General features: G+C 44.7%; 2 gene segments (V, D, J or C); both read right to left on the reverse strand.

Annotated features, from left to right (window-relative positions):
• Positions 1-2,931: 2,931 nt before the first annotated feature.
• Positions 2,932-9,608, reverse strand: LOC309327122 (immunoglobulin heavy constant gamma 2B-like). The segment is given in 3 exons: positions 9,393-9,608; positions 5,198-5,334; positions 2,932-3,772 (listed from the first exon to the last, which is right to left on the reverse strand).
• Positions 9,609-9,786: 178 nt separating this feature from the next.
• LOC309328514 (Ig gamma-2C chain C region-like) lies at positions 9,787-25,677 on the reverse strand. The segment is given in 6 exons: positions 25,590-25,677; positions 21,605-21,667; positions 14,197-14,499; positions 11,919-12,251; positions 11,266-11,589; positions 9,787-10,242 (listed from the first exon to the last, which is right to left on the reverse strand).
• Positions 25,678-26,342: the final 665 nt, after the last annotated feature.

Here is a 26,342-nt window from a genome sequence, read left to right on the forward strand (position 1 = left end):
TAGTTTTACTCCCTTTTCATTGTCCCAAATGATCACCAAGTGTTCTGCAGGTGAGGGCTGCCTGTACAGACAATTTTATTTGGAGATTCATTCCATACGATATAAAAAAGGGACATTTGTGAGGTCGTACGTATCTACCCTTTGGACTTTCTTTCCATTACATATTATGATAGGGCACCCAAGTGCTTTCTTCTTTCAATAAGCCTTTTAAGTAGAAAGGTTTATCCCAGGCTTCATGTGTGTTGGAAATGTTCCATCAGGTGAAACAAATCATGGGTTTGTTTTCTATTTGCACCACAACAGAAGCCTGTCAAGGCTTCATCCCAGTAGTAAAGGTGGCATAAATTTACAAAACAAGAGTGAAGGCTTTTAAAAACATCTTTTTCTCCTCTAGTATCTGGCTTCCTCTGAGTCTGGGATGAGCCTGAAGGGCCAAAGGGGTTTAGGGAAAAGGTGAGCTTTGAGAAAGCATTTGAAGGTGCAAAAGATAGAGGGGGGTTTGCCCTGCCGGACTTAAGACTTTATTATGAATCGGCAGCTTTCTGCTGGCTGAAACACTGGCTACTTCTTGAGAACACAGACATTTTGGATCTGGAAGGGTACGATAATAACTTTGGCTGGCATGCATACTTATGGTACGATAAGGCAAAGGTGTATAAAGGTTTCAAAAATCATATTGTTAGGAAAGCATTATATAATGTTTGGATCCAATATAAAGATCTGTTGGAAAGTAAAACTCCCAGGTGGCTGTCACCAATGGAAGCCAAGGAGGTGAAAAAACTTAATATGGATTCTAAATGGCCAAAATATTGTGAAATCTTAGAATATGATGGTGAAAGAGTTAAACTTCAAGTTATGAGAAATTAAAGTCCAAAGTTCGAGATTGGTTGCACTATCATCAGATAAATGAGACATTTAAACAGGATAGGAAAATAGGATTTCAGAAAGAGAGGTCAAAATTAGAAACAGAACTGTTAGAACCCAATACTAAGAATTTGTCAAGAATGTATAATTTGCTGTTGAAATGGAATACACAGGATGAAACGGTGAAATCAGCTATGATTAACTGGGCACAAGACATCGGTCATGACATTATGTTTGCTGACTGGGAACAGTTATGGACCACTGGTGTTAGATTTACCGCATGTAATGCTTTGAAAGAAAACATAATGAAAATGATCTATAGGTGGTATATGACCCCAGTCAAGCTTGCAAAAATCTATCATTTGCCCAATAATAAATGTTGGAAATGTAATGAGACTGAAGGTACTTTTTACCACCTTTGGTGGACCTGCCCGAAGATTAAAGCTTTTTGGGAAATGATCTATAATGAAATTAAGAAAGTCCTTAAGTGGACCTTTCCTAAGAAACCTGAGGCTTTTCTCTTGGGCATGGTTGGCCAATTGGTGTTAAAGAGGGACAGGATTTTTTTTTATGTATGCTACCACAGCAGCAAGAATTCTTCTGGCAAAGTATTGGAAGATGCAAGAACTACCTACTCTGGAAGAATGGCAAACAAAGGTGACGGACTTTATGGGACTGGCTGAGATGACTGGCAGAATCCGCGACCAGGGGAAGGAGACAGTGGAAGAGGACTGGAAGAAATTTAAAATATATCTTAAAAACTGTTGTAAAATTGAGGAGTGTTAAGATGTCAAGGGGTAAGAAGCAGAGAATTACAGCTGTAATTAACAAATTAAAGAAAACTTAATGAAAGGGAATTATAGATAAATTGACTAAAGGGTTGCTAAAGAATCGTAAAACAAGGATGCAGTGATGGGGAGGTATGGGGAAGTCGAAGGAAAGAAGGTGCATGAAAATAAGATTATGAAGTTATACATGTTTAAATGTTTTGTATGTTTTTGTTTTGTGTTTCGCTTGTCTTTATTATGTGTTTGGAAAATGAATAAATATTATTATAAAAAAAAAAAGAGAAAGCATTTGAAGGAACAGATGGAAGTGGCTCTGTGTAGGAGTCCAGGCAATCCAAGATGTAAGTAAAGGGTGAGGATGTCATTGAAATTCTACTCAATATGATCCAGAGCAGAACTCCGACGTATAGTTAGCAGAGTAAAACCTTAAACACGTTGCAGGATTCACAGAAAATAGACCAGAGACGATGAATATTTCATCCAGCAGAGCTTTACTACTACTGAAGGCAAATGAGCGAAATGGTCACAAATCCAATACATTCAGACTTGGCACTGACCATAAGAAATCTAGTTGCAGCAAACTTGACTGAAACTTACAATAACTTATAATAAGTCTAAGCCTTAACACTAAACAGAACCCCATACTGTACTTGGAGAAAAAGAGGTAGAAAGTGAAAGTGAAACCTAGGCTCCTTCTGGTCTATTTTTATAGTCAGCATGACCCTGACAGAAAGAGATAAGAGAACCAGTTTAAGCCAGCTATACTCAGCTATACTGAGCCCGGCTTTGGCCGGGGAGGGCGGGATATAAATAAATAAATTATTATTATTATTATTATTATTATTATTATTATTATTATTATTATTATTATCCGAAGGTATAACCCAAACATCATGAACCTTCTGCTTGCTTCTTTCACACAGAGAAGCTTCCAGAACCCTCCTGAATTAATTAGAATAGGAAAGATCTCTACACATCAGATCAATACTTTCTGCACTAAGAAATGTAATCTGGCAGAGGAAACTATGGTCCTCCAGAAGTTGTTGGACTACAAAACCCATCATCCTCAACCTTTGTTATTTTGGCTGTTACTGCCGGGTCCAACGACACCTGGAGTCTTCAGGTTCCTCTGCCATTGATTTTATGGGAATGAAGGACAACAGGCAGAATTTTCAAAAGAGGATGAAATTCCTTTCTGAAAGTATGTGAAGGAGGAACAAAAACCAACAAAAACCTTCAGAAGACGATTTTCTTTATTTGTGTTTTTATTATTGTCTAGTAAATATATTTATGACCACAAAACATGCAATACATTATATGAAAAAAGCAGAAATGTCCTCAGTGCTAGTCGTGGGTCTCATGAAAAACACAGTAGTGGGAGGTGGGTCATAAAATTGGTTTGTTTAAGTATATGGAAAGAGTTTTAGGATGTTTATTTACTGTACATAAGTGGATCTGACTATAATAGATCAGAGACTCTCATGGCTTCCTGAGGCTGGAAGCCTGCTAGTGAAGCAGGGACATTGGATGAACAGGCACAGCATAGGATTTCACATGGGGTGGAGAGGAGGCCTGAAGCTCTGAAATGGGGAGGTTGCAGTGGAAGTAAGGACCGAGGGTACTCAGTGTAGCTCAAGACACTAAGGCTGAAGTCCTATGCACACTGAGAAGTTCATCCCATTGAATTCAGTAGGATTTACTTCTAAGTCGACATGCCAAAGCACCTTTCTCAAGGCCTGTGTGTCTGCCTCCATGCTTTACAATCGCAGGTCGGGTGGGAGAACTGGCTCTACTCTCCTTGACTGTGGAAATCAGATATCTAGGGAGTGCAGTGCTCTAGCCTTTAGCAAAATTGCCTCTCTCACACGACAAGTCCCTGAGTGGACAGGGCTTCATATCTACTTGCCAGGGAAGAACTTGGGCTGTTACAGAGAAACTTAAGGTGTTTATACTGGAGATGGAGTCCTGTCTCCAGCCAGTGACTTCTTCTTTGCACCTCCCAAGGTGTAGGGCAAGCTCCCAGGAAGATGCTTCTAGGCCACTCGTTGGATCACATTCTTATAGTCAGGGCCTGGTGGCTGCTTCTTCAGCTGCAGCATCCTAGAAAAGAGCCATTTTACCTGTGGAAGGGAGTGGGGGTGGGGATAAAGAGCATGGAAGAATCAAAATATGCAAGTTCTATTTGTTATTAGTGACCAATCAGATGCCCCCGTTGGAAGCCTCAAAGCAGGACTTGAAGGTGCTATACTCACAAGTTGTTCTAGGAGGCATGCTGCCTTCAACAATGAAAGTAAAACATTGTCCTTGTGGGTATTAGTCGGTCTTAACCTTATCCATTAGTTTGTCTAACCCTCTTTTAAAGCTTTCCAAGCTGAATGGCCAACATTGCCTCTTGTGGGAGCAAATTCCATCGTTTAACTATGAAGAACTACGTCCTTTCAGCAATGTATAATAAAATCTTTCCTTGTCATCTTTTCCCCATCCTCCGATTCCTCAACTTGTCTTTCCAACCAGCAAGTCAAATCTTTTTCTTCATCCATTCTTCTGATTTTAATGGACTGTTTGACACAGTGTAAAGGTATTTGCTAAGTCCTCCACAGAACCATTCACTAATTTACGATAAACAGTACAAATATTTCAGCCTTATGCTAGGACCGCCTCTTCTGGTATGCCCCACGGAGGACCTTAAGGTCCACAAATAACAACATTTTGGAGGTCCCAAGTCGCAAGGTGGTTAGATTGGTCTCAACTAGGGCCAGGACCTTTTCAGTATTGGCCCCGACTTGGTGGAACGCTCTGTCACAAGAGACCAGGGCCCTGCCATCTTTCCGCAGGGCCTGCAAGACAGAGCTGTGCCGCCTGGCCTTTGGTTTAGACTCAGTCTGACCCTTATGTTTCCCTCCCCTTATGGTTTTGATTTATGGGCTACTACAAAAATGAGACTGCATTTTAAATTGTATTTTAACTCATATTTTAACCTGTAATTTAATTAACTTTCCCCCCTCTATTATGTTTTATTGTAATTTTACTGGTGTTAGCCGCCCTAAGCCCGGTTCAGGCCAGGGAGGGTGGGGTATAAATTTTTTAAAAAATATTATTTATCTTAAGAGTTCTGCCTGTCCAGTGCGTTTCCCTGCGCAGAAAGCACTGCTTTCCCTCCGCACAATCTTCTGGGAAAAACTTCACCTAAGGCAGAGTAGCAGAGTAGCAGCGGTTGCCTTCATGTGTAAGAAGAAGGAAAAGAGAGTCCAAACACTGTACTTCTATTCTACAGTGTTTATTTACAAGCAAAGCAGCAAACTCCATCAGAGCTAGAATACATCGTTGCTCTCTCCTCTCACTCTCAGAGAAAAGTAAAAACACACAGACAAAGGAATTGCGTGACTTCCCGCAGAAGTCCCTCCCAGGCACAGGGCATACCAGAGGTTAACCCATTAACCATCAAACTCCACAATTTATTTATTATTATTTTGTCTCCCCCCCACTCTGCAGTGTTTATGTAAGATGCAAGTGTCGATATGTAGTATCGCTTCTCCTCTACTCACTTTGAACAGTGTCACGGTGGCACTATAGCAAACACTGAGGATGAAGAGAAGGAAGAAAACAAAGATGGTCACCCACAAGTTGTCCAGTTCCTCCTTTTTCTCATCACTATAATCAACATCTGCTGACACAGTCGTCTCTGTAAGGGGAGAAAGAGACGTCATTTCTAGTGTTCAACATAAAATATCCCATAACTTCAGCCATTCCTTCACCCATCACTCATATTTCTACGCTTTGTCATCAACCCATGCTGCAAGAATCCGAAGGCATCTGTTCCTAAATTTGCCTGTCATTGTAGTAATTGCAATTGCAGGTAGGGATGTAGGAAACCCACATGGTAGGAATTCTGTCACGGTGCAATTCCACTATGACAATTCCTTACTTAAAGCCAGGCTATGGGTTGCCACTTAAAAATTCACACTGCCCAGTGGATTCTACTTGCTACCATTTGTCCTGCCCTTAATGATATAAATGATAGAATTATGCTGAATCATGGGTTCTGTACTACTACTGCTATTACTATTATTCCTCCTTTTTCTTCCAGTCTAACATAGACTACAAAATCCATTATACACACCTGCAAGATCATCTATGGCCTCTATAACAATTAATATTATCTAAATTTTGCAATAGTGGCTTGGTGTAGGATCTTTGGGAACCCTCTCTGTTCTCCCTGTTGTAATGTTTGTGCCTAGCCCTACAGAGTAACTTCACTCTGTTGGGAGAGCTCTCTCTCTCCCCTTCTCTCTTTTCCAGCACTCTGCCTAAAGGACCAGTTCATCCAATTCTTATCAGCTTGTTTCTGATGAACTTGTCGTGCAATGTGGTTTAGAAAGGCCACACAGTGAGCTTCATGGTTGAGGAGGGGTTTGAATCTGGAGTTCTAAGCACCAAACCAAACGCTAACCAGTACGCTAAGCAGACCACCTGCTAACACTGAAGCAAGGAGTAACCAGGGAGTAGGCGTGGGAAGGAAGTTGGTATGTGTTCATTTCATATGTAGAGAGCTGAGGCCGCACCCTGGCAGCATAACTGGACTAATACCTGCTCCTGCTTAAATAAGGGGTCTCTTCTAATTCTGATGAGAGAGGTAGGACATTCTGGAATGTCTTCTGTTACTCTCTTCCTTTGTTTCACTGGATGGAAACACTTTTATCTAATACTGGGTTAACTAAACTGGAGTTAAGTTGCCAGTACCACAATTTTTGATCCACCATCTTCAAAAACTGTCAAGAAGTGCCAGTATGTCAAATATTTGTTGGCTCTGATGTTGGCTCTAGCAATTTATATGAATGTGCATATAAATTTGCAATTTTCTTTGCATGAGGGCTTGTGATTGTATCTACAGTGGTACCTTGAATGTAATCCGTTCCGGAAGTCTGTTCGAGTACCGAAAAATTCTAAAACCAAGACGTGGCTTTCGAATGGTGCAGGTGCCCCGGAAACAATAGCCGACAACCACATCAGATGTTTGGCTTCTGAAAAATGTTCAAAAACCGGAACATTTACTTCTGGGTTTTCGGTGTTTGGAAGCCGATTTGTTCGTCAACTAAGCCATTCGAGAACCAATGTTCCACTGTACATTCATTGCTGTCCTTTGCTTGTGGCAGTGATTTCTTCTATCTATTCTATTGAACTCCTGCCTGCTCACTTCTCCATCCTTCCAGTGTTATCAGCAGGGAAATTCTTACACAAGCTGAGAGAAAAATGTGAGTCTTGCAGCATAACTAGAGCAGGAGCAATTGAATGGAGACCTTGGCACTTGTAGTTTCCAAAAGCAGGAATGTCTGGGCTCAAGTGTGCTTGGACAGTTGATTTTCTTCCGTCATTGATTTTCAAGATCATCATCCAAAATGTGAAACTTGGAGTCAGCTCATCATTTTTTGTGTTTGATTGGGTAGTTATGAGGGGATCTCTTTGGAGAACATATCCCCACTCTGCAACTTTGGGCACTGCCATGCACACGATGCAAACTCCTTCCCTAACATATCTCTCTCATATCCTCACCTGACAAAGTACAGTGGTACCTTGGTTGTCGGAGATTTCTGCAGTCAATCGGGAGCCATGGAAGCCACGTCAGACGTTCAGCTTCCGAAAAATGTTCGCAAACTGGAACACTCACTTCCAGGTTTGCAGTGTTCAGGAGCCGATTTGTTCAGGAGCCAAGCTGTTCGACAACCAAGGTACCACTGTATGACTAATCCATTCATGTGGCCTGAATATTTTGAGAATCTTTCATGGCCCCTCATCCATCTGATCTATGAACCCATCTATCCAGGCTTGGCTCAGTTTGCTCGCCCATCTCATTCATATTTAGAGTCAAACTAGGTTTATTACCACTATTACTATTACTGTTGTTGTTATTATTATATTAATTTATTTATATCATGCCTTTTCCCCAGGCCTGGACTCAGGGCAGCTTGTGCAATTTAAAACAACATTGATAAAGCATAATGTTAGGTTAAATGTGTTATTTGAATTTGACATATTTCTGTTTTTAAGTAGTAGATAGCCACTTTGAGGGCCAAGTTTTGTTAAGGACCCTTGTGCAAAGGGAGGTAATTTTATATGCAGTCCTGATGAACGCAATCATTCCTTGTGGTTGTAATTTGCCATAAGCTTCTATAGATACCATGGCAGGAGTCTTTGAAGGAGGAAACCTCTTTCTGTGCACCACACACGTCAGCCCCCCACCCAATGCCCGACTTCCCATGGTATCACTTTTAGTTTGGCCCTCAGAAATTAACTGTTTTTCAGGCGATGCAGGTGTTGTGCATTCTCTGCTCTCTCGCTGAAATACACAACAATCCAGACAATGTGAATTGATGGGAGGGTGGGTATATGTTTCAATGGTGAGTGTGCATGTCTGTTGCACCAGACGACGGCTGACTATTTTCTGGCCCTATGCCTACTTTGCTGCTGCTCTCCATTGAGCTAACTTCCCACAGGATGCTTTGCCTACACCTGTGCTTCCACCTCCATCCAGATGAGCTCTGTACCTGCTGTTGGACTGAGGTTCTAGCTCTGAGGTAGAGAGTGTACTTTGCATCAGTTTCACTCAATACTAGTCCTTCTCAGAGCAGACCTGTTTTAATTAATGGCCCTAAGTTAGTCATATTCATTAATGCCAATGGGTCTGCTCTGAGCATGTGAACAGGTGCATCCTTGATGAAGGATCTTGTCTAAGCAAGTCCAACAGTGGCCGGTCTGGTGCCACATGAAGACCTTCACCCTCCACTGTCAGTTTGTCTTCAGCAATTGGCATTCAGAGGCACAGCGCCTCTGAAAAGGAGGATTTCAAATAGTGATCACGGCCAACAACTGCAATGAGATCTATGCCTTTGTCTCAGCGTCTCTTAACTCCTTCTATAAGAAGATTTAAGGGGAGCTCGAAGAGCTTGTCAGAGTGACAAGCATTAGGCTGAGAAGGAGGGCAAATGAGGCTCAATAAAAGTCAGCTTCCCACATCTTGTAAGACATTTCCTGATTTGGGGAAGATGGAGAAAAGGGAGGGCAATGCAAAATAATTTCTCACTGATCTTCTAATATGGGCAGATCTCTCCATATTATGTGTATATTTTCATATGGAGAAGGCAAAATTAGCAGACGAGGCTTTGGCTATATTTTTGGGTGAATGTTTCAGATTTAAAATTATTATTGGTATATGTTTAAAAATGCATTTAGCTCTTGTTTCTCTACAATCATGCCCGCCATTCCCCAGCCTTTTTATTTTCACTCCCTTGTTTTATATATATGGGTTCATGTTTTTCCCACGCATGCTGCAATGTATCTAAATCTGTCGCCTCTGTATGAGCTACTTGAGCTTTGTTAGCATCTTGCGCCTGCTTTATTTTCTGCTCCCCTTACTCTGTTGCTGCTTCTTCTTTGCTTGTTTATACTGTCCTTTACAGCCTCTTTTCCTGCTGTATATTATATATCAGCTTCTAATACATAGAACACTGAGTTATAATACTGTTTCTGGGCCTGCAGTGAACACTGCAGCCTCTGCCATGATTGGATGGTTTGAACAATAATTCCAATCAGGAACTGATGGGGCAGTTGAGGCCGGGGCAAAACTACTGATGGTGATGGTGGTGATCGGGTTGAGGGAGATCTGTAACAGAATCTTTGTGGGAGAGACGGGTACATAAATATTCCTCTTTAATGTTACAACAGCCTCTTTGTTATTTTCAGCACCAGACATTAAAAGGAGAGCAGCTTCCTGTGTGTGGACAAGTGTAGATGGAAGTCTGAGTGGAGCAAATGACAGGATGCTGGACTTGAGTCCGGTAGAGTGTGACCCAGATTCAAATCACCACTTAACTAGATGAAGCTCACTGAGTGTCTTTGGACCAAATCATTCTCACTTCTGGGACATAGCAAGGGCCTGTTGTGAGCAGTAAAACTACACATGTACTGACCTTTGCAACCTCCCTGCTCCTCATGGCATAGCTCTGATAATGGCGAATACATTTTGCTTCCAATATCATGAAGACCCCCCTTAATCCATTCTCTCCTTGCATTCCAGAACCCACCCCACCCCACCCCAGTCATCGATTCCCCTGCAAATGACCACAACATGGGATATATCTGAGTTGGTTCTCTTTTTATTCATTGAAATTATTTACACAGGGTTTATCTAACAATGCTAGAGAAAAAATCTGGGAGAGGCTGAAGAGGTTGCAGTGCCGTAGGAGGGACGGTCATCGTTTTTTACCCTGGGTTTTCTCCACGGTCCTCTGGGTGAACTTCATGGGGAGGGCTTCGTGGATAACCATGCAGGTGTGTGAAACTCCGTTGTTCCAGTCAGCGAATGGGATTTTCATGTGGCTGTATAGAAAGTAGGAGTCGTTCTTGTTGTCCTTTATGACTGGCGTGTTGACATGATGGTCTTCAGGCATGGCATTGTGATTCCTCAGCCACTGGATAGAAACTTCTTTTGGGGTGAATCCTGTGACCAGGCAGGTGAGGGTCAGCATTGCTGGCTGAGCGTTGATTTCCTCGTGGTGAGGGGGGTAGAGGAACACTCCGGGAGGTGTTCTCGTGCCTTTTTGAAAGGAGGGGGCGAAATGTGTGAGAGAAACGGAGGAAGCAACAATTATTAACATTAAGCCAAATTAGTGAAGGCAATGTTGAGAATGAGGGTCTTGTAGGGAAAGACTGTGATTTTGTTGTCTTGAACATAGGTACTCCAGACAGGGTCATTGCAGACTGTCCACACACACTTCATAGCAGCAGCATGTTCCCAATAATTACCCTAACTGGCCAATTATATTATCTGAACTACATGAGATATCAGTGATTTAAGATTTCAACAGCCCTGCTTCCCAATATATATACGGATATCATGCAGCACACAGAATCCCAGCCTTTACTGAGAAGTTATTGGTATGCTCAAGTTCCTGCATGGCTGGGGGTCGAAAGGCAAGCATAGTTTAAAATCTTGCAATGCTCATGCAGCAACCTCTGCACAGCAGATACCCAGGTAGCTCCACAATGTGTGAACCGGGCCATCAGGGAAAGGGCATGAAGAACTGCTTTCAACAGAATCGGCTCAATCTTTCATCTAGGTTCAATCAATGCTGGGGAAACAATATCAATAGAGTGGAGATGGCAATAGTCTTATGGGAATGAAAATTGTTATGTGAGAGTCACTGAACCCTGTGGGGGATGCACCCTTCCCTCCCCTTGGTCCAAGAGTTGCCTTCTAATAATAATAAAAAAATGCATTGCAGGTCTTTCAAGTACCATAAAAACCTGTGAGCAAAGGGGAATGGTTTTCCAGACCTCCTTTGCCACTGCAAAGTGTGTTTCCAGTGTGAATTGCAGATGAGCCAAGTGGTGTTGTTGTGTTTTCAAGCACTATAAAAACCTGTGAGCAGAGACAAGTGTAGAATGATTGTGCAAACCTGCACAATACCCCCACCAGACTGTGTGAAATTGCAAAGTGTGTCCGCAGTGTAAATTGCAGATGAGCCAAGTGGTGCTGTGTGTTTAAGTATTCTCTTTCCTGCTGGAACACAAGGACACCAGCCCCATGATGGGAGACCCACTCTGTTTCCCCCCTTACCTGTTGTCTTGGCAATGGTCTTAGTGATGGGAGCAGTCAAGCCTGGATATTCCACGTTGCAGGTGAATTTCTCACCCTGCAGCCATGTTGTGACAGGGAGGGAGCTGGTAGCAGTGAACCTTCCATTACGTTCTTCTTTCACTTCCAGTAGTTCTGGCCTCACGGGTCCAGAATCCGCTCGTGACCAGGTGACTTTCAGCCCATCTGCGTTTTCCAGATTCTCCACCACACAAGTGAGCTTGGGGTCATTGTTTACGTACAGGTCTTGTGGCGTTGGGGGTATGATGTGCACATTAATGCCGCTGGAAGGGCATTCAGCATTATCTGGAGACGCAAACTTCATGTTAGTTCTCTAACCAACCCCCACTTCTCTGCTGTTTCAGCGGCTTGCCTGCACCTCTCAACAAGTACACTCCTTGCGGCAGTGTAGAAATGGAAAACAACAACACTATCAGTAAGGTCAATTAATGGGCCTTAATTGAAAGCAGCTATATATACACAAATTAGGGAGGAGGCTGTTTTGAAATTATTATCACATGCATGAGAGGATTCTCAATAATCTGGAAGCAGTTGTCCTCCTCCCCTTTGCATTCCAGTCCATGCCCACCAAAACAGAGGAAAACACAAGTGCCAGCTCAGTCAACCTTTCCTACCTTCACATATCTTCGCTTTGCTTTTCACTTTGGTTTGGGTTTCTTCATGGAACACCTGGCAGTAGTAGGTATTCCCAGCCTGCCAGTCTTCTTGGCTGACGTTGACTGTGCTTGTGGTGCTGAAGGTGTATCCGTGGGCATCTTTCCTGGGCTGCTCAGTGAATGAAGCCAGCAGCCCAGCTTGCCCACCCACCAGCCATTCCACTGTCAGCATTTTGGGGTAAAAGCTAGAGATCACACACAGCAGCTCAATGGTGGCATCACTCGATCTGGGTTTGCAGGAGGAATGGAGCAGGCGGACTTCTGGGGCCACTGGAGGTAGTGCGATAGAGCCTGGAAGGGTATAATCCATGAGAAGTAGGGATGGGTAAAATTGTCAGTTTCGGTTTCCTCTTAGTTTCTTAGTCTCCCAGTTCTCCACATCAGTTTGCAACTATTTTAAAAAACAAGGTCTTACTCGTGTGCATTTTAATCCAAATTTCTCCTAACATACAAACCTTTGTATGCAATTTTGCATAACATAAACATTTTTGCTAAGCAGTGCTCTCAGTATGATGGATTTTTACGTTATTCATACCATATATTGGTTTGGGGGCACAATTCCCCCTAGTTGATGCATTTTTGTACATATTACAGTGGTGCCCCGCAAGACGAATGCCTCGCAAGACGGAAAACCCACTAGACGAAAGGGTTTTCCGTTTTGGAGGTGCTTCGCAAAAGGAATTTCCTATGGGCTTGCTTCGCAAGACGAAAATGTCTTGTGAGTTCCTGCGTTTTTTTTCCCTCCCCCCCTTTTTCTAAGCCGCTAAGCCGCTTATCTGCTTATCCGCTAAGCCGCTAAAAGCCGCTAAAAGCCGCTAATAGCGCTAATCCGCTAAGCCGTCAATGGGCTTGCTTCGCAAGATGAAAAAACCGCTAGACGAAGAGACTCGCGGAACGGATTAATTTCGGCTTGCGAGGCACCACTGTACTTGGCTGGAGAACTGCTTTGCAAAATCCAGAGAAGGACAGATTTGATAGGACGCCACTTGTCTACCACTCAGGGTAAGCCCTGAGACCCAAACAGAGGAATCCGCTTAGTTAGAAGACTGGGGGGTAGTGGCCATTAGTTCGTCTGCCATTGACATATTTTGGTTCTCCTATTACTAGTCTTCCCTCCTTTTGATATCATGATCCCAATGTTTTGAACACTTACTCAGAAGTGCACTGTTTTCCTACTTTGTATCCCTATTCAAAGCTTGCCTCCCCCCTGTAGCTACCATGCTTTGCCTTGCCTGCTTCAGCACAAAGGATAGCACAGGGTGATCAATCCTAGCCATTCCTTCCATCATTACAAGCGATTGGGCCTCAGGAATATCCACCCCCACCCCCATTTCTTAATTCACTCCACTGCATCTGCAGCTTGACAACTCATATAAGATATTAAAGGTGGGGGTCATGAATGCCCACGGCAGCAAACACTGTGGGTACACTACTAATATTTGTAACTTTGTTCCCAGAATAAAGCAGCAAAAACAGAATTTAAAAATAGCCACGAATCATTGTAAATTCAACAATCAAACCTTGAAATGTATTCAAAAAACTTGCCTCTGGGTGCTTCTCCAACTTGCCCCTGACTTTTGAACCTGCTTTTTCCTTACCCCACGTCTGGTACTGAATGAGCAATTCCAAGCTTTCTCTCTCTGTCCCCCAACCCGCACATTTCAGTTGTAAGCCATGTTGGGCAGAGACCATTTCTTGCGCTGCCTGCTTAATGTGCCTTGGTACCAGACAATAAAGTAAAGGTATAGGGACCCCTGACTACCAGGTCCAGTCTTGGCCGACTCTGGGGTTGCGGCGCTCATCTCGCTTTATTGGCCAAGGGAGCTGGCGTACAGCTTCCGGGTCATGTGGCCAGCATGACTAAGCCGCTTCTAGCGAACCAGAGCAGCACACGGAAACGCCGTTTACCTTCCCGCTGGAGCGGTACCTATTTATCTACTTGCACTTTGAGGTGCTTTCGAACTGCTAGGTTGGCAGGAGCTGGGACCGAGCAACGGGAGCTCACCCCATTGCGGGGATTTGAACCACCGACCTTCTGATCGGCAAGTCCTAGGCTCTGTGGTTTAACCCACAGCGCCACCCGCATCCCTTACCAGACAATAGCGCCACCCAAAAATATTGCATCTATTCCCCAACTCTCTCCACCAAAGTATTTCGCTTTCCTTTCTTTCACCATATTGAGTGTCCATTTGAGGGTCAAAAAGAAAGCATATAACGATGGCCCAGCCAGACTCACGCTCAATCTCCTTGGTGATTTCAGAGCTGGTAGCTGCATGGGCGACTTTGCATTCAAGCTTCTCCGATTCCCAGGTGCTGGTTGGGATGGTGAGCTGGCTGGTGAGAGTGTAGAGGCCACTGGATGAATCCAATAGGGCAGGGAAGGTTCGGATGCCGCTGGAGATGGCTCCTGAATTCCATTGCACTGTGACCGGTTCAGGAAAGTAGCCAGAGACCAGACAACCTATGGAGACCTGGGAGACGGTAGAGGAGTCTTGGCTACAGGGAGGCAATGGGAAGACCGTCGGGGCTGTGGCACTTGCTGCAATGAAAGAGAAAGACATGTTGAGTATACGCTGTCCAGCCAATGTGGATGCTTGTGTGTTCCTGCAATACAGGGGGTTGGAATAGATGCCCCTTGGGGGTCCCTTCCAATTCTACTTTTCTATGATTCCATCAGCTGAGTGTGGGTTACAGGATCTCATCGTCTCATTTGAGGTAGAGCATTGTCCTGAAAGATTCTCGGGCGTGCCCAAGTTCATGGAGAGTTCTGCCGTTGTCAACCATTTCCAGTCCTGGCTGGATTTAAGAATGCTGCAGGATTGATCTCTGCTATTTGTTAGAGGAAGGGACAAGGAGATATATGTTGTGCTGATGTATCACTTTCAAGCTGATTTTCTCAGCTATAAATGTTCTTTTAAAATAAGCTTAGGATTCTGAATTCTTTGCAGAATACATGCAGCCCTGTTTTAACACCCACTGACAGACCGTTTCTCTCTGAGTTTTCCTAATACTTGACTTATGCCATTCAGCTGCAATTGCGCTGTTATTCAGTGAATAATTAATTTCAACTTTTTGGCCTTAAGTTTGTCAGTTATCTAAACATGCAGGAGACATTTGCGTTTTGCATTCTACATTGATTAAAAGAGAGAGAGAGAGCTGTGAGCTAGTCTTACAGCCATGAGAAGGCAACACCCATTCATGGCCAAAGGGAAGGAATGTGGGAACTTGTGTGTGGTTTGGTAAAAGCAATCAGAAGAAAGGGTGTAGTTTTGGCCTTGCCGTCCCTGCATCTGGCCTATGCCTGAAGGAAACTGGAAGTTGGCAGGAAAAGGTGGGAAGCCATGGTAGCCTGAGTGCCACATTCTGCTGCAACCAACTTTCTTGGGCTTCGTGCCACTGACAGGCAGAACCAAAGGCAAAAGCAACACAGGTGAGCAGAGCAACAGATGCAGTTCTTACCTTGGTACATTCTACCTGTAGAAAAGTCGGAGGATTTAAATGCACACATCTCCCCATTTCCCCATCCAAGTAGGCAAAAGCCATGATCACAATTCATATTCCAACCAGGCAAAAAAACATTCAAGAAATGGTACAGGGTAGGTCTGGGGACAGTTGTAAAAGGCAGACAGAGGGGCTTGGAGGGGCACATTTGTCACCTGAACATGAAGCTCCCCACCTTCCCCCTGTTCACTAGTTTAAAAGAGTGCTATTTAAAGATAATGCAGGGTTTTTGTTGTCTTTAAATGAAGGCGCTTATGCTATGTTTTACCACTCAGACATACGTTCACCACCCCTGTGAGCACAAGGTCTCTCTGTCCACTAGGAGGTGTGGAGCCTTAGGCCAAGATGGTGCTGTTGGACTTCTGCTTGGTGAGAAAAACTTCAGCAGCTTGCAGATTTCCTGCCACAGTGGGAAAAGCATTAACTGTGGAGCTACCCCCCCTTTTTTTTGCCTTGGTGTTACTCTTGAACCAAGGAAACAACCACTTCTCTTTGGTGGCTGACGCACCACCTACCTGAGACCAAGTCGTTAGATTTAAGCTCCTTTCATCTAACCGAAACCAGTGGGATGAAGAAATCAAGATTTGAATTCTGGCTCAAGATCTATAGCTGCATTCCTGAATGCACTTGCCTTGGAACACAGTCACACCCACACCATCCACTTAAAGTGATCTTACATCACCTTAAAAGTCATGGCTTCCCCCAAAGAATGCTGGGAAGTGTAGCTCTCTGAGGGGTCTCCTAATGGCTCCCAGCACCCTTAACAAACTGCAGTGCCCAGGCTTCTTTAGGGGAAGCCATGAAACAGTGGGGCAAGAGTGGTTTAAAAGTACAGTGTGAATGTGTCATAGCTTCCTTGAACATTGATAGACTTATATCTTGAGTCAGCGCATGTTTCTCACTCTCTCGGGTGGCGTTTTTTGCTGGGATTGCCCACACCTCAAAAATCCAGGCCTCCTTTTAGTTGTGCGACTTCTCTCACTTCCTCTTTGTTGAGCACCAGCTGCAGGTTGCAGGTGTCCTTCTTAGTGCCCCCTCAAATACAAATTTGACTGAAACTGGGTAAGGGGAGAATCAAATCGCAGTGGTCAACAGAAGAAGAAAAAATGGAAAGGCATGCAAACTGTGATTAGAGAATATTTGAACGTCATTAGCCTGCAGTAATAATATGAAGGTGAAGCCAAATCAGTTTGTACAGCCAATTGCAACTTGTTTGGATTTCTAAGTGTGTAAGATTATCTATTCTACGGGGTATCAGCAGGTGGTGGTTTACGGGGCCAACCTACTCCACAAATGACAAAACATTGACCTGATAATTTCCTCCTACTGGTTAAAGTGGATGTTCAACTATTCAGCTTATGAGTAATAAAAAAAAATTCTCCCAGTAGCATATGTTATAAAATAGACAAAATTAAAACCAACCATGCAACAACTCAGTAAAATGATTAAATCAAGAAGAGACGAATCCACAACAGATAAAATCCAGCCATAGAATTCCACAGTCTTTGGGGCCATGCCGCACCCTGTAGTTGCCACAACTTAAGCATTTTTTTAAGGTCCTCAAATGGCACTTGCCTCTTGGGTTCTCCTCATACAGCCCTGCTAATGTTCCCTGATCTTAGTCCATAGCTAGGGATGCCAGCTGACCAGGGTGAAATAGTCTGTCCAGCTCCTCTTCCTTTAACAGTATGGTAGCTTGAAGAAACCAGGAGATTTTATGCCATGGTGGCCAGTATTATTATGACCAGTAGAGATCTAGAGAATCTCTGGATACCTCCCCACTTGAGCTGGACCACTGCTATGCTCTGCTGAATTTTGCAAGAAGAAGAGGCTGAGGCCCCAAGTCTGCCTGAAAACAGACAAGAGCCTCCCCCCTTAACCTCATGTATGTGTGGACAGACTGACAAGTCTAAAGGTTAGGGATTTACTTTGAGTCAGCCTCTGACTGTTGCACTCAGAGTAATTTTGCCCTGATGGAGACCTAAAGCCGCAAGTGATTTTGTATTACTTCCTATGGTTGCTGTCACATATTTGGGGCATTTTATATTAATCACCGCAGCTACACACACACACACACACACACACACACACACACACACACACACATTCAACAAAGGAAGGTTTTTCCTCTTGCTCTTTTCCAATGCCAGGAATAGTTTCCCTTGCTAAATAAGTGAACCTCAGACTGCTGTTAAAGGCATAGGAGCACGTACAGGAAAAATGAGGTGGCAACCCTATATCCCAGCCTTTCTGGTGTGGTTCCTTTCCCCGGCCAAGTCCCTTGAGCCTTTAATGTATCCCCAACAGGCAGAAGTTCAGCAGGTGCAGGAGTGGAAAGGTAGTGGTGGGGACAGCTTCACTGCTTGATTTTCTGCCTGCTAGACTACTGTTAAAAGCATGGAAGCTCTGCAAGAAAAAAGCAGCCAGTCTGCCCCACTGTGTTACCTGCAAGTGCACTCTGCTAACCTAATCTGATAAAACCTCAACTCCCACCACTACCTCCTTCCCCAATATGGGGAAGAATCAGAATAGTCAATAGTTGTTTTTTCTTGCTTTCTACCAAGCCATCGGCAATAGCTTGATACAGAATGCTTATTTCCACATTCCTGACAATTTCTGCACTGAGCTGGCAAAGGTGAGGCTGTCCCTCCTGGTCCATATAGAACCCTAGACAGAATATGGTGGCTAGGGCTACCAACTCTCTAACCTATCCAGTCCATTCCAGCTTCCTGAAATCCATTTGCTCTAAAATCCACCACACTTCCAAAGCTAGCAACAAGTCCCCCAAAACTTGGCTGCATCTGCTTCCCACTTAGTAACCCTGGAATCTTCATTTGAAAAATCCTGGTGTTTGTTACACATCTATTTTCCCTTCCTCAGCCAGAGCTAAGAACGAAACCTGGGAGTCCTAGCTCTTGCTGACTCCAGCTTGCAACCACTAGACACCACTCCTAATGCTGAGACTCCATGCTTGTTTTAAGCCATTGTGCTCCCTTCCCATCTCCCAGGAGTATGCGGTTCCCTAGAGCTGCATTTCTCAGGTACACCAGATCCCACTTTCCTCCTTCTCTGAACCACTAAATTACACTACCTTCCTGTGGCTGGGTGCAGAACCCAGAAAGTTGTCTTTCAGTGGGTCTCCTGAAACTCTTCCTGAAAATTACAATGCATTCCCCTGCTAGCAGTTTTGCCAAGCCTCCTGTCCTAACCAGCTCAACCCACTCAGCAATAGCTGCCCACTGCAGAGAGAAGCCCGGGCTCCTGCCTGCTTCAGCCCTTGCAACCCAGCAAAGCTTAGAGATCGTTTTGCTCCAAAGAATACTTTCTGAGCAGGGAGCAGAATTTCGTCTCCTCAAAGCTGCTTGCTTCCTAACCCTCCTGTCCCTTTGCTGTGCTTGCTGCTTCAGGCCTCTAATATGAACCCCCAAAGCTGTGCACCATACATAGCTCCAGTATCAGGCATTGGGCAGGCATTCAGATAGCCCTGTGGCTCCCCACTCCAGCTTCCTTAACTTTGCAGTCTGATGGCTTCCCTGCAGCCAGATGCTCAACTGGGAGGCAAGCAGGTTCCCAGCTGAGCATCTTCTTTGGAGCAGGTTTAGACAGCCTCCTTGATACAATACAGCTTCTTGCTGCTCCAGTAGGAATTGGGGGATCTCCAGCCTGAGCTTCAGGTCTTTCCGCATAATCTCTCTTTTTTCGCCCAGCCCCCATGAAGTCTGCTGCTCATCTGGATAGTCTGGAATCTCCCAATTAAGCATCGGGCTTGGACCAGACTTTTACAGCGTTTCTAGCTACCTAGCAGCTCCCTTAAAGCTTGCTACATCTTAGGGCTCAGGAACCTGTCATTCTAAGCTGCTAGCACTCATCCTGTCCCCCCTACCCTGGCTGCTCCCTGTGAGCTTCCTTGAGGCTCAGGAAGGTTATGAGTCATTAACATGGGGCTTGACATGGGCTTTAAGTTAATTCCTTGCTTCATAACACCTTATCTGAAACATGCTGTGGATCTGGGAGGCCAAGAGCCTCACATTGGAGCATCAGACTTGGCGCAAGCTCACAGGTAGCCCCTCCTCCCTTTGGCAGGCTGAATCCTGCTGCTCATTGCGGGAGGGAGGTGTCAGAAATCTCCCAGTGAAGTATCTGCCTGGGTAGACTTTCAGCCACCTTCCTTGCCAGAGGATGCCTAAGGTTCTTCTGGTGGTCAGGAAGCTCCCAGAGGGTGTTAGGTTAGAGCAAGCAGCCCTGTTGTATCCTGCCATCTTCCTTGAAGTCTGCTGATTGTCTGATAGTATCTCCCAGCATCAGGCTTGGGGTTTTCTACCATTCAGGCAGCCTCCCTCCTGGCTGCCCCACACCAGCATTTGTGAATAATAAGCTAGGTGCTCAGGCATCTCCAAACTGTGCATCAGGCTTGGGGAAGCATCTGGGCAGCCCCTTGGCTGTTCTCCATCAGTTTCTGTGCCTCAGCTAGCACTCAGTTAGGTGGTCAAGAATCTCCCAGCTGAGCATTGGACTTGGGGCAAGCATCTGGGCAGCCTGCCTACACCAGCATTTGTGCTGCTCCCCACCAGCTTTTCTGGGTCTTAGCATGCAGCTAGGAGGTCAGAAATCTCTCAGCCGAGCATTAGGCTCACAGCAGAGGCAGCCTCCCTGGCTGCTCCCCAGGACCCAGAATCCTCACACTGTGGGCTGGCTTCAGCTTTGCTACTTGCTCCAGGGTTAGCTTCCTTGAATCCTGGTTCTGAACTAGGTATGGAACAATGTCCCCGCTGAGTGTTAGGTGAGAAAGAGCTCACATTCCCCTCCAGGGTTCACGGAGTGCACTGCTTGTCCAGCTGAGCAAGCTTGTTTTAGCTTAGTATTCAGCTGGGGGCCAAGGATCTCCTAGCTGAGGCATGGGGCAGGCTTTCAGATAGGCTTATGGGAAGCTGGTGGGAAGTGAGCTAACTCTCCTGCTTTGGCAGCAGCTGTCTACCAAAGGAACCTTAGGTTTGGAGCAAGCTTTCAAGTACTGCCTTTCCATGCTTGAATCCTGCTGCTGATCTGTGAGATCAAAAATTTCACAGCTCAGCATCTGGCTGTGTCAGTCCCCCCACTGCCACCTTATCAGTTTCCATGAAGACCAACCTTCATCAAGGAACTGCTAGCTGGCCATCACATCTGAGCAAGCTTTTAGGTTGTCCTCTTGTTCCCCAGCTACTTTCTTGAAGCCCAACACTCCTCTGGGAGCCTAGAAGTTCCCAGTTCAGCATCAGCCTTTAGCCAGACTGCTGGGTCTCTTGCCCTCCTCCAGCTTCCTAGCATAATCCATAGCTTGGAGGCAAGAAGCAGCTTGGCAGGTAGCCCTTCTGAGACACAGCTGTGTAACAAGCTTGGGAGGAGTTAGCAAGGAGCCCTGGGGCTTTTCTCACTTACCTTCTTTCGGCCTCTCTCTTGGCTGAGTGGTGGGAAGCTTTCAAGCCGAACATGATGCATGGTGAAGGTTCATGTGCCTATGTTCCTCCCTCTCAGCTGTTGTTCTGGCCTGGTATCAGAACATAGGAAGCTCAATATTGCCTACACTTACTGGCAGCAGTGGCTCTCCAAGGTTGCAGGTGGGCTTCTCCCCCAGCCCAGAAGGTCCCCAGGAATTGATCCTGGGACCTTCCTCTTGCAGAGCAGATGTTCTACCACTGATCTTCAGCTTTTCCCATTTGGCTCTGATAACAGGAGCTAAAGTGGAGCTTCTGGAAGGTTGACCAGTTGCTCTTTATCCTTGAAGTTCTCAGCTCCAAGAGTCAACTGAATGCTGGACTATAGGGAAGCTGGTGGAATACAGCAAGGCTACCTTGCAGCCTTCTCCAAGCCTCACATGCAGCGGCTCCAAGCCCCATCTACTCCCCCAGCCTCCCTTACATAAAGATGCTCAGTTGGAAGATGGTAGCAAGGAAGACTTGCAATTCAGCATCAGCTAGGAAGCCCAAGAATCAACAGGAGACCCTTGAGTACAGGATAAAAATGCTTTTCCATTTCTCAGGCATTGTATCCTTCTCTTCCTTCCCGGAACGTATAGGACATTCCATCGAGTCCCTTTTCCTTTGGGGTATCTATGTTCCTATCTTCTCAAGAGCCATAACATTAAGAACAAACCCTCTTTTACTTACCGATCCCAAGGCTGGAGTGGATTGAAGCAACCGGACCTCTGCTGAACAACCCACCGTCTGTTTCTGTTTGGGGCTATTTTCTGTTGCAATGAGGCCTTCGGAGTTTTCCCCTAACCATGCTCTTATGAAGTGCCTTAAAAAAGAACACTGCACGTTAGTGACGTCCTGAGAGTTGGCGTGAAGGTGTGAAAAAACATCATGAGTTTTAAGTTCAAGGGATATAATTGGGGGCAGCCAGAACTTCCCCCTTTTTTCTGACCTTCTCATAACCCCAAAATTCCATTGTTGAGAAAAACAGGACTAGATGAAATACAGAATTGGGGTGAATCTGGTCTTCCGAAACTCAAAACATGTGCTTATACTCACCTACTTCCCTCCTAATTAATTAGTTAATTCAACTTAACAGCCCTTGTTTGTTTTGTCCAGGGCGATGTATAAAATCAAAACAAAATAAAAAAAATTCCTTCCAGTAGCACCTTAAAGACCAACTAAGTTAGTTCTTGGTATGAGCTAACTAAGTTAACTAACTAAGTTAGTTCTGGGTATGAGCTTTCGTGTGAATCTGAAGAAGTGTGCATGCACACGAAAGCTCATACCAAGAACTAACTTAGTTGGTCTTTAAGGTGCTACTGGAAGGAATTTTTTTATTTTGTATAAAATCAAAATTACATAAAGACATTAAGCATTACAGAGTTAAATAAACTGAGGCTGCAATCCTATATGGACTTTGCAGGGGCTTCAGTCTATGGTTATTCACTTTGTTCACCACAATCACCACTGGCTTCCCAGTCCCATTGAATTCAGTGGGGATTACTTCTGAGTAGTCATATAAAGGCTTGCACTGTCAATCCCAGTGAACTTTCGTGATGGCATAGTTGTTGGTGAAGCTTACTACCAAGTGTAACAATGGCACTCTCGTTCAGACTTGAGTGCAAAACTAGGCCTTCATCTCATATATTGCTATTAACCATTTTCATATCACATTTCATTCCCGCAAATGGTTTTGGATTCCTACTTCATGCAGCTGTGGGATAGATTAAATTGTGAGGCCAATGTGGGCACTATCTGGTGCAGACAACTTGTTGTGCAATGGAAGTGCATTTGTGCAACAGGACTTGCACTTTCTCTTCTTCACCCTCCAACAACCCCCATGCCTCCTCAAGTTTGCTCTAGAGCAGTGGTTTCTCAAACTTCTTCTGAAAGTGGGCCACGACTGGGGAAGCTTGCCCACAGTAGCTCATGCACTGGTTACTTCAAGAACGGAGCGTTGCAATGTGTTGCTGCAGCGCGATTGCTGACAGGAGTGAGACCTTGTCAACATATAACTTCTGTGCTCAGAGTTCTGCACTGGTTTCCGATCTGCAACCAGGTCAAGTTCAAGGTGTTGCTATTAGCATGCAAAGCCCTTAACAGCTTGGGACTGGTTTACAGTCGTACCTTGGAATCCGTTCTGGAAGCCTGTTCGACTTCCAAATGGGTTGAAAACCAAAGTGCAGCCTCTGATTGGCTGCAGGAAGCTCCTGCAGCCAACTGGAAGTTGCGAAAGCCCCGTCGGACGTTCGGCTTCCAAAAATAGTTCGCAAACCGGAACAGTCACTTCTGGGTTTGCAACGTTCAAGAGCCAAAACATTCGAAAACTAAGCTATTCAAAAAGCAAGCTACGACTCTACTCTTTTTGGTGCCTGATAAAAACATTTTTGTGTAGACAATCTGACCCAGATATGTAGAATGCTGAGGTGTTTTTAATTTATTGCCACTTTAAATTTTTTGAATGATTTATTTATTTTTACTAATTAATTTATTGCTTTATTATTTTTGTAAACCACTTTGAGGTTTGTTTGTTTGTTTTTACAAATGTGTACACATTTCCTGACATAAATAATACATTTTTAATTTTTTTTCTTTCTAAACCAAGTTTTCTAAGACATGGTTTCACTTCATTGCAGTACATACGTTAATGACTAAGATTGGGCACTCTGACCTCTGACATCCCATTTTTTTCTTTTGGTTTGATTCACTGATTTCATCCAAACCTGCAATTTCAGAGTGCTAATGGCCTCTCACCCTTCTCAGGTGGGCAGCAGTTGTGAATTTTACCTCTGTCCACCACCCAAGAAGCTAGGGCCCATGTGTCTTGTTGGCTGTTAGGGGAATTCCCCGGCTGGCAGAATCTAGGAGTGGGGCTTCCCCATCAAAATGATGGCTTCAAATGGGCAGTGGCCTAGTTGACTGGCTGGGCATTAGCTGTGGGCTGTGTCTGGTCAGCTGGCAACTCATAAAAGCTGACTGCACCCTCCCCCTCCCCCTCCACAGTGAAGCATGCCAAACAGCTAACAATTTTTATTTTTGCCTGTAGCCATCATTGTTGACCCCATTTTTCTCATGTTGGTGTCACTATGCTGACTTTCTACTACATTCTTGTTTGTGTATTTGTGGGGAAAATTCAATAAATACTTAAATTTTAAAAAATTAAACATATAACAGCCAAACAACACATGAAATGCCTTTTCACAGGTCAGACCATTTAGCCCAGTACCGCCCACACTGACTGGCAGTGGCTTTCTGAGGTTTTAGACAGGGGTCTCTCAGCCCTATTTCAGGATACCAGAAACTGAACTGGGGACTTTTGGCGAGCTTTTGCCATTCCTGTAAAAGTTTCTGCTCTTCATTTCCTCAGACCTACCAGCACAGAAAGACTGGTGTAAGAAAGATTGCCTTCATTCTCAGTTAATGTCTCAGCGTGCTCAATGACAGCTCCATTTTCTTAAACATTTTAAGGGAGTTGAAAATGATGCAACAGAGGCACCATTGCCTATTACAATAGCACATATTATTTTGACCCATCAGGTAAAAGAGTTTTTTAACACCTGCCAAGCCTTTGTCCCAGTGGTAAAAGGGAGATAAATTTACAAAACAAGAGCAGTGAAAGCTCTTTTAAACAGCTTTCAGCTCTTTGAAAAGCAGCATTCGCTCTTCTAGTACAGTGGTACCTCGGGTTAAGAACTTAATTTGTTCTGGAGGTCCGTTCTTGACCTGAAACTGTTCTTAACCTGAAGTACCATTTTAGATAGTGGGGCCTCCCACTGCCGCCACACTGCCACCTTGCAATTTCTGTTCTCATTCTGAAGCAAAGTTCTTAACCTGAGGTACTATTTCTGGGTTAGCAGAGTCTGTAACCTGAAGCATCTGTAACCTGAAGCATCTGTAACCCGAGGTACCACTGTACCTCTGAGTTGGGGATGAGACTGAAGGGCCAAAATGCTTTATGGAAAAGATGAGCTTTGAGGAAGCCTGAGCTTTGAGGAAGCCTTTGAAGAAACAGAGAGAAGTGGCTCTATGTAAGAGTCCAGGTAATCCAAGATGTCAGTAAAGAGTGAGGAAACTGTGGTCCCCCAGAGGTTGTTGGACTACAAAACCCATCATCCCTGACCATTTCTTATGCTGACTGTGGCTGCTGGGAACTGGAGCCCAATGACACCTGCAAGTCTGCAAGTTCCCCCAGCACTGATTTTATGGGAATGAAGGACAACAGGTGGAATTTTCAAGAGAGGATGAAGTTCATTTGAAAGTATGTGAAGGAAGAACAAAAACACACACCCCTTGCCAAAATAAAAACTATAGGTAGACTATTTCATTTTGGTATGTTCTTATTGTTGTCTAGTAAATATAGTTATGACCACAAAACAGGCAATATATGAAAACAGCAGTCAGTGCCAGTCATGATTCTGATGAAGAACATGGTGGTGGTCTGGGTGGGTCATAAAACTGATATATTTAAGTATTCAGTAATAGGAAAGGAGTTTAAGGACATTTGTGTACTGTCCTTAGGTGGATTTGGCTACAATAGGATAGGTCTGAATCAGAGGTGGACTTTGGTAATACGATGCCCTGAGAGAGGGCAATATTTGGCGCCCTCCAAAACTAGTTCTTATTTTCACAATAATTCTTTTTAGTACTGTTACATTTTAGTGGGTCTTCTTAGTACTAGTATTAGTATTATTTTGTGCCCCCTTGGTGCTGTCAGAGTCTCCCACAGCTAGGGTAGACTGGATGCCTTTGAGCGAAGGGGGCATGTTGATGAACAGGCACATAATGCAACAGCACATGGGGGGGAGAGGAGGCCTGAAGCCCTAAAATAGGGAGGGTGCAGTGGACGTAAGGACTGAGGGTACTCAGGCTCCCGTCCTATGCAGTAAGTCCCTTTGAACCCATAGGGACGCGGGTGGTGCTGTGGTCTAAACCACAGAGCCTGGGCTTGCCGATCAGAAGGTCGGCGATTCGAATCCCCGCCATGGGGTGAGCTCCCGTTGCTCGGTCCCAGCTCCTGCCAACCCAGCAGTTCTAAAGCACCTCAGAGTGCAAGTAGATAAATAGGTACTGCTCCGGAAGGAAGGTAAACAGTGTTTCCATGCACTGCTCTGGTTCGCCAGAAGCAGCTTAGCACATGCTGGCCACATGACCCGGAAGCTGTACACCAGCTCCCTCGGCCAATAAAGTGAGATGAGCGCTGCAACCCCAGAATCGGTCACGACTGGACCTAATGGTCAGGGGTCCCTTTACCTTTACCCTTTGAACCCAGTCAGAGTTGACATGCCGAAGCTCCTTTCTCAAGGCTTGTGCATCTGTCTCCAAACTTTATAAATCACAGGCTGGGTGGGAGAGCTGGTTCCTCCTTGCTGTACCCTCCCCAGCCCAAGCCCACCACTTAGGAGCAAGAGGGTACTTTAGTTTTGTTCCC

Source organism: Podarcis erhardii, assembly GCF_964252035.2.
Source record: "Podarcis erhardii genome assembly, chromosome: 13".
NCBI lineage: Eukaryota > Metazoa > Chordata > Lepidosauria > Squamata > Lacertidae > Podarcis > Podarcis erhardii.